Consider the following 9,628-nt stretch of genomic DNA (forward strand, 5'->3'; position numbering starts at 1 on the left):
GCAGTGGCAGCACCCACACCAGTGCCAGCTGGCAGTGCTGGACCCAGCTCTGGCAGAACCTTGGCCAGCATGGGGACACCGGGACAGTGCAGCTCTCCTGTGCCCCACTCACAGTGGAGTGGTGGCAGGGGCATTCAGTGGACAGTGCAGGGGTAGGGGCACGCTGGGGGGCTGCCGCCAGCCCCTCTGCCTGAGTCACTGCACACATAGAGACCTCTACACCCAAAAACTTTGGGCACTGGGCTCACAGCCACAGAGGGAAGCTGGGATCTTGCTGTAGGATCAGGCTGTTGGTTGTAGAGAGGAAACAAGCCTGTTATCCAAGTCCTCGATTAGCCTCCCAGCAATGGGATGGACACTTCCCTCACGAGCCATGGGGATGCTCAGAGGTGCCAGGAGCCCAAACAGACCCAGCTGGGCCTCAGTTCCCCCCAGGGCCAGGCAGTGCCGGAGGATCATCACCTCCCCCAGCTTTCCCACCTCTCCTCTGGGCTGCGGGCAGGGGGCTGCCCCACTGAGCCCCATCCCACGTCACGCAGCACCCCGGCCCCGGCACATTATATGGGGATGAATCACTCACTGACCTCTGCCTTCTGCAGTGTTCGGTTTCTAATTTTATGGGCTGTATCAGCAGGGTTATTGAATCCAGATGTCCTCAAAATGCAACTGCTGCACACAGAAAGCCGCAAGGAACAGGGCTAGTGGCGAGGACCAGGGTTTGCTGTAAACACTGGCCTAGGAAGGAGAGAAAAATACATCCTCCCCCGCCTGCCTGGGGCACTGCAGGAACGAGTGTGAGGCTGTGCTCTCCACAGCCAACTCCCAACTCTCCTGATAACTGCTCCTTATTGCCTATTTCCTGGGAGCATCCTTCCCATGCAGCTGATGCACCAGGCTCAGATGGGTCTCATACTGGGGAGCTCTGGGGATGCTTCAGGGATGTAGGTCCCACATTATCTCTACCAGCACTGCTGTGGAAAGAGCAAGAGACCAAAGCAGAGGCTCAGCTGCCCATACTGTATCACCTTCATACCTTGTGGCCATGGCATGAGCAGCCAGCAGCACCTGATAGCCCTCGTGCTGGCATCTGGTTTGCATAAAGCACAGCTGACTCTGAAACAACAGGAGTGCATTTGTCTCAGCAAGGCAAGAAGAGAAGGGAAATGAATAAAAGCATCCAGCCTTTGCCTTAACTTCAAACAGCAACCTGCTGTGCGAGCTGCCTGTGGCAGGGCCATCGCCTTGTGACCAGCAACCACAGCATCACCCTCCAGGCACAGCTCTGCCTGTAGCTGAGGCTCAGTCTGGGTGACTGAGAGAGGCTTTGCTGGCTGTGCCATCTCTGAACGGCCTCACCTACAGCACCATGGCCCTGTCTCCTCCATCACCCACACCACATACAAGAGAAGCCCAGATGCACATGGAACAAAGGTTAACAGCAAGGGTGGCGAGGCACACAACTGCACTGCCTGCTCATCTCTGCTCATGCTGACCCCAAACACCACATCCACCTTCAGGTCTGGTCTGCCTTACACCTCGCAGTGACTGCTCCACCCTAACAGAATGCACCAAGCTCCAGGTGGGATATTTCCAGCACTGGCTTGCTTCATGCTAACTGGAAAAAAAACCGATTTGCTTCTAGCTAACAAAAAATGCCTGCAAACTGTTTTCAGGAAATGAAAGACTTGGCCACCTTGTCCACACCTCAGCCTCCAGTCCTCCTGGAGAATGAGCCCCAGGAGACATCTGCCTTCTGCAGGAAGCAGTGGAAGATACGGCAGTGCTCCGTGCTCAGCTTCTCTCCAGTGATGGTGAAATGGTAGGGGGGGGATTTCCCTGCATACCCCTTTTTCCTGCTGCTATGCCCTGCGCAGCACAAGCAGAGAGCTGCCTGGTGAAGGCACTCCTTCCCCGTCTCACTGCTCGAGATAGAGGGAAGTCATGCAGACACATGCAGATCCAGGAACACATATGGGTTTTCTCATTTTCTACCTTGTCACCTTGGCAGGAGAGAAATGTAATACACAGAGCAGAGGGGGAAGGTAATGAAGCAGCTGACCTTCCTGGGGGTATTCCAGCTCACATGGCTGCCCCTGTGCTGACTCCTTCCTGCCCCTGTATGCTCCAGGTCTGCTCCTGCCTTGTGTCAAGGCTTTGCCATCCATAACCCTGAAAGGAGCCTTTTGGGGCAGCCAGTGCATCTGGGCTGATGTTCCTCTTGTGCACAAGCCAGGCACACGTGCTTCAAGAAAGCTCAGAAGACCTGAAGGGGATGAGTTTAACGTACGGCGCCTTGATGCCAAGTTTCAGCCTGATGTGAATCACAACAGCTGATGTGCAACACCCTCTTAGCAGTCAGGGTTTACTGGGAGGGAAGCGCTGCCAGAACCAGAAACTATAGCAACTCCTGCAATAAAAGAGCATTTCAACGTAAAGCTATTTTTACAGCATACTGCCACGTTCATGGCATGACGGTTTCCAGCAGTTTTCAGATGTCTGCTGCCAGCAGATTGAGTTGGATTAGTTTCTTAGAAGTTCAAAGAAGGAAGGATCATATCGGGTTGTCACATACACCCCTTTCCCTGCAATGGGAAAAATTATGTCCCAAGACATGATTCATCAGGTATTGAATTCATGCAACACTTGATCTCGGCTAGCTAAAAAACCAGGGTTGCCTCAGGGCTCAAACCTGGTCTCACTGAAGTCAGAAAGGCTTTTGCAATTGACTTCAACAAGACAACTATGAACCATCCCATGATCAGACTTGCCTGAAGCCTAGAAACCCATATTCATCCTACTCACAATATAAGCAGCAAAGAGTAATGATCTGTGATAGATTACAGCTTATCTCAGCCCAGCTAAAGCTGATGCAGATTTTGCAACTTGTTTGAATGGGGTCAAAGTTGACACTGAAGTTGTCGGACTTAATCTCTGAATGGCACCATTTCTTCCTGCCCTTCCAGTCCAGTGTCTGCCTCTTATACAGCTCCTAGATCTCTTCCATCGTAGGAAAATTTATTTCACTACTAGTATTAGTATATTTTAGTATTTAAGGGTGGAAAGTATGATTCCACAAGCAGAGTCCAGTCGTACTTCTATCTCAGAATCTCCTAAGAGCGGGCAGAAAAACTATGGTCCAGTGAGTTTCAGCACTGACAGCAGAAGGAAAAAACAATAAAGCAATGATATTCTGTTTCAAAGAGATGCTGATATCAGATCAAGCGCTGAGCAAATATTTAACTGCTGCTCAGAAAACTGCTATTATTTCCTGCTAACTCCATAGAAACAATTCTGGCACCTCCACGAGCACAAAAGACCAACAGGTCTAACTTGAAATCTCCCACATGCCAAGTCTCATGTCCTATACTTCATCCATGTCTTGAACAATCAAAGCCCATCTGATTCACTCTCTTCCTGGGCCCAACATCTCTTTGCCAAGGTATCTTTTAGTAACCCACATCCTCTTCCTACAGCTAGTGTTGATTTTTGTCATTTTGACATAAAGTTTGTACTCCCACTATGGTTTGCTGACGCAGTCCAGGTCTCCAAAGCCCTATCTCCTCTTCCATCAGCATGGATTTCTCCACACACCTCCCTCTGCCTGCTGGAAATTGTACTCCAGACTTAAGCCACCAACCTCTGTGGCACCACGCAACGCCAAGAAGGCTCAGCAGATTTAGGTTTTGTGCAGACACTGCAGAAGTCTCTCTTCAAAATCCCTCTGAAGCTGCAGCCCAGTGAAACCGTAGCTGCTCCCATTTCATCTTCTGTTAGCACAACACAGGGCAAAGCCAAAATCAGAAGCGACTTTCCAAAGCAGCCAGTCTTGGTGCAAACTTTGTTTTCCAAGAAACCTCACCAACCCATGAGGTTTTGAGGGAGGGATAGGTTACACCAAGTACACGTCAGAACAAAGGATATTGGGGTCCTACTTGCTTTGGATGGGCTCATACCTGCCAATGAGCACACCTTGGGCAGCCTGAAGCCAACAAACCTCATAGACACCCTTACAAGCATTCATGTAAAATACAGCCACACAAACCAACCCTGCCTCACTGTGCTTCAGGGACAGCAAAGGAGAGCTGCTATTTGCTGGGGTTTTTTCTGCTTGGTTCGAGCGCATCACTCACACCCATGCGTACTGGGGCAGGAAGACACAAAGCACAAGTGATTGGTATAAGCTGTTCAGAAAGATATGCTCATCTACGCTTTCCAGGTCAGACCTCCTCAGCCCTCACCTTGTTTACCTGCCTGGTGCACACGTGAAATGCAAGGGGAACCACCCCACACCCACTCGTGACAGGAGGGAATGACAACACCAGGTGCAGAGCAGTGGAGAAACAGGCTGGTGAACATTGGGCTGCCTTCCCTTGGGCAATGGTTGCCCATCCAATATCGGGAATTACACTGAGCACCCTGAAGGGCAATGCCCAGTGTGGAAAAAATGAGTATCTCCCAATTGGGTTCTCCAGGCTTAGAGACAGCTTTCCAAAATCCCATCCTTAGCCCCAGTGTTGGTTTGCTGCTATGCAAAATGATGGTAATGAGGGTGTGATGTATCCGTTGATCTGAAAGCTCTCTACAGAAAGTGACTCAATTCATTTGAAAATTGTATTCAGTAGTATTCATACTTTATAAAACAACCTGCCCAAACATAAAGCTGCAACATGAGATGGTACAAAACAGCTCTGGGACAACCAACTTATTTACAGCAGCCAGCAATCCGGCTGCTTCGTTAAGCAGGGCTCATTCCTCTAAAATACTTCATAGGGCTGATCACTCCCACTGACCTCCATCACAAGGGAAGAATCATTATTTTTGTTTTTAGCAGATTTGAAAGTGAGACAAGGAAAGAAGTGAACTACCAAAGGTTACACTAAATGCTGATGTGAAAGCACAGCTCTTTGCTGAAGTCTCCAGTGGCACTGTCCACCCAGCTGTTACTTTCCCTTCAATCTGTCCTGTTGACTAATGCCCAAACCAACCTCAGAGGTCGGTTCTTAGTTGGGTGAGAGCAGAACACAACCCAGTGATTACCCAAGGAATACAACCAGCACCGGGGAAGCTGAAGGGGAAATAAATTAATTGCATAGAAAAGATGGCCAATAACACCTTCAGGATTGACCTTCAGGTAATAGAAGAGTGAGGCAAGAGCCCATGGAGCTGCAGACGTGCATGGCCCCCATCCAGCTCAACACCTTGCTGCTCTGCCATGGATTGCTTCACAACCACAGAAGAGGCCAAAGCAGCAGAGGGCTGCAAAGAGCATGTCCCACACCTGGGATCAACAGAGGAGGGAGACCCTGCCAAGAATTATTTTAACCTTCAATATTTCTGGCAGTGGACAATCAGTCAAATGGCTCCTACTGGTTTTTTGGGTCATGTCACACTGACAAAAGCCGATCCAGACCAAAATAATCCATATGCTCAGAGAGCAGGGCTTGCTTTTTATTTTAATGAGCTTTCAGTAGCAGAGTAAAAGGACGCCTGAAATAATAATCCTTAATAAATCCAACAGCCTTGAGCAGGAAGATAATCCTGGATACAACTAATAATGCACTAGACAGATGCAGCATGCACTTTTCTCCTCCAAACCACACATCAGAGACTTTCCTCCTGTACCCCACGCCCTCTCCATGGAGCCAGGCAGAAAGTCTTGTCCAGGTGTGCACCTCAAAGCCTGCAGAGGATGCAGGAGGGGCTGTGAGACCCATGCATGGCACAGCAGCACTGCAACCAACAAGGGAGCTCCAGCTGCTCCTCTTCAAACCCCTAGGAAAGAATTTTGGCATTCCTAGATTTTCCCACTTAACGTTTTTTAAAGCTGAAATTGCCAATTTTAATTCAAGACACTTGCTAAGAGAATCTCGTTCTGAAAAGGTAGGAACCCAAGTGGAAGATTTCAGTTGAAGTGAATTACATTTTTTTCCAGTTCATCACATTAAAAAAAAAAAAACACAGTTCCTGATGAGCTGGAGCAGATTTTGAGCTCTCCCTTGGGTAGGTGCAAGTCATGCAATGGCAGAATTCAAGGCGTGCATGATGGCAATTTGCAAACCATTCCTCATTTTCTATCTTCCCCTTTTCTATTGCCGTGACTTGGAGCTAAGGTGAAAAACTAGCAAGTGTTGCAAAACATCCATTCTGGCAACAGCATGGCTAGTATTGACAAACGTGCTGACCTTTTGTCTCAATATAACCTTATTTATGACTAATTCAGGTTTTCCAAAGGTTAGTCCATGAAGCTGGACAAGAAGGTGAGGATGGTTTTCCAGGCTGTTACACAAGTGACTGCTAGGGAGAAACTCATCCTTTGAGCAAACCACTGACCTGTTGGATACTGGGCACCCTACTTGGGTTAAGGGAAGCTGGCTGGGCTGCCATGGGAGCAAGGGGCAGATGTTAATTCACTGAAATTACTTTTAGTTTTTGTTGGGTTTTTTTTAAGTCATGTGAAAAGTAACAAGAGTGGGTTTTTTCATCCCATTATTTGACTCCAGCTGCTGACCTTGGCTCTGGGAAAATAATTATTCTTGACTTCGAAGTGGGGAGATTTTTGAGCCAAAGGCAAATGTCTATAGATTTATACTATTTGGAAAAATCAAACGGCTGTGAGCCAAGCTATCCAGCTTATAAAACACAACCAGCCCTCCAGGGATAATTTAAAGCTGACCCTGCAGCACAGGAATTCCAACCATACATGATATAAAACGTAATTTGCACCATTTTCTTATCTTCTGGATGCTCCCATCGGTGTGGGCTTGAGGGACAAAGACCAACCAGAAGGAAACTGGAAAAAAACAGTCTTCAAAATAAGCTTGTGCTAATGAGGGTAAGAAGGCCTGGCAGGCCAAGAGCAAACTTTGTCATCCACGCAGCCAAGAGTTGCGAAGGCAGCCACAGTCCATGCTTTTTCCATTGTGCTCCGCCAAAATAACCCCCTGAATCCCCCTGGGATGAAACACAACTCATTCTCCCCTAACAAAAACCGTGAACTCCGATGGCTCTTTCCTCTGTCATTAGGCTTCATCTGCTGGTGATGGGCTTAGTCTCCCATTCTCCAGCCATCAAGCTCAGCAGCCGGGCCAAGGTGCCTGGTGGGAACCATGTGGTCAGGAGACCACAGAATCATTGAGTCAAAGACTATCTCAAATTGGAAGGGACCCAATAGGGATCACCAGACCCAACTTGTGGCTCTACGTTCATACAAAACGAGGTGCAGCAGCACCTCATCCCAGCACCAAAACCACTGGTGAGCTGGTTGGGTAGCCAGAAAAAGCCATTTGCTGAGGAAGAAGATCTTACGGAGGTTTGCTTGTTTGTACTCCTTACAAGCAGGAATATTATGGGGTGCACAACCCACTGGGGTTGGTAGGGGTGAGGCTATCAAGCTGCAGTGTGCTCAGCCTCAGGACTCACCACAACAGAACTCTGCACCGGGACACAGCAGCTTCTCTCCAAAGCAATGGGGACTGAGCTCCTCCAGAGCAAATAGCTGTAATGGGCTGACAGTATAAAAATATGTATCCCAAAGCTTCAATAGAATAGAGCAAGTATTGCTCCAACACCAAGCTCTAAAGGAAGGCATCGCCATGAGCCACCAGCAGATCCCCTCTTCCAGTTTGCACTGTGCATTCCCCTGCCTGCCCAGAGAAACAGATCCATCACATTAAAAGAAACTTCACAAGACCAAAACCACCAACAGGATATCTGGCTCTGGCCATCTTTATCCCTAAAACAATCAACTGGTGTTTGTAGGCCTCCATGTGCGTGTACATGGGTGAGCATTCACACCTTTAGGGATGACAAATAAATTAGACAAGGGATAAGCTTTAATTTCAGTTTTCCACCCGGATTTGGTCTCCAGGCTCCCATAAAGCAGAGCAGTGTGCTTCAGCACTTCAGAGCTATAGGCACTGGGGAGGAGTCACAAGCATCACCTCGCAGCACTTTAAGCTGGGGCTGTTGTATTACCCTGCACGCTGCATGCAAAGCGCAAGCGGCTGAGATCACCTCTTTGCTGATCCCTTCTTCTACCCATCAGTCCTTTGCAGATGGAAGAGCACGCTTTGGTTTTGCTGAGCACTCACAGTGGGAAATTTTGAGAGACTGAGCTTGTGACTCAGAGATTTTGCCAAGGAAAATATTGGCCTGCAATGATGTCCTAACAATGCAAAGTAGTCGACACCATAAAATAAACAACTGCAGAGAGAACAGCAGAAGGGTATTTGGAACCATGAAGGATCGTGTGGAGGCATTACTAAGCTAGTCTGAAGTTAGCAAAAGCAGTTTTATGACAAAAAAACAAGTATGAAGATTTACTCTTTCCAGTCCCCACATAGAAAGAGCATCTCTGCTTAAGACAGGCCACATTGCTGGCTTCTTGCTTCCAGTTTCATAACTTCTACAGTGCATAGAAATAATAGAAAGAGTGAAAATATGACTGAAGAAGAGTACCCATAAAAAAGCAAGTGTATATATGGTCACACCCCCCATGTTTGGATATACAGCTGCAGTTAGAACTGGCAAAAGGACAATTAGAGGCTGACATGTTCTCTTAATATATCACAAGAAAATAATTATTATGTGTCCCAGCAGACACTTTCCTTGCAAAAAATCAGCTGGGCTTGATTAGCAGCAGCAGTATAGCTGCTTGCTCATCATGCTGAGCACGCCAGCAAACAGAGAGCTAAGAAAAAATAGAAATAAGTACATCCTTATTTGTTAACATAAGCAGAGATACCCTTGCCAGTTAGCAATTCCAACATCTCCTATAATTTCTGCTCTCTGCCACCACTCTGGAGGGAGCAGTAAAATTTTCACAGGTACCAGTTAGCCAACACCCAAGCACACCTGAAATTTTCCCTTACTGAGCCAAAGGACATGAGCATCCTCAGAACATGCCCTCATCACGAGGTGCTTGCCCCAGCTCCTCTAGACAGCTGTGGTTGAGTGTGATGAACCCCACCTTCGATGCCATACAAAAAATGCCCCTTTTTTGGATTCTATGCTCTTATAGCTTTTGTTTGCCTACAGCACAGCAGCCCCAAGGGAATGTTTCAATGCAATGCTGGGGCTGGGATGCTGGCAGGCCACACTGACCTCCCAGATCCTCCTGTGACAGCCGTCCTGCTCTGATTTCCCACGCCTGGTTTCAGCACATCTTCAACGCCCCGCTCAGCAGAGCACAGCCTGGACGCGGTTTTAAAGGTCTTCCATTGCCAAGCAGGGGATATTTCCCTGACCTTTCTCACAATTTCCTATAGCAATATAATCCTAATTTGAGATGTCGTGGCCCGTGGCTTCTCCATCACATAAAAAGCCAACAACAGCAAAACACAAATAAATAAACAAACAAATAGACCAGATGAGTTTTTCTCTGAGCAGCAGAAATAACACAGGGTAGTTTCCTGGGGATTTCTGCATTGTGGTTGGATTCTCTGGTGCGCAATAAAGGATGTGCTGTGATTGAAACTCCTTCTGTGATGGGAGCATTTGCAGCATCCCCCTATGTAGATTCTCTGCTGTCTACCAAGGGTTGATGTCATCCTTCTCCACATTGCAGCGAGTATGAAAAATACTTTTCTCTTTTGAACGGTTTACTTCAACAAAATTTTAGAGATTTAAA

Source organism: Phasianus colchicus, chromosome 20 (assembly GCF_987193195.1).
Source record: "Phasianus colchicus chromosome 20, bPhaCol1.hap1.1, whole genome shotgun sequence".
NCBI lineage: Eukaryota > Metazoa > Chordata > Aves > Galliformes > Phasianidae > Phasianus > Phasianus colchicus.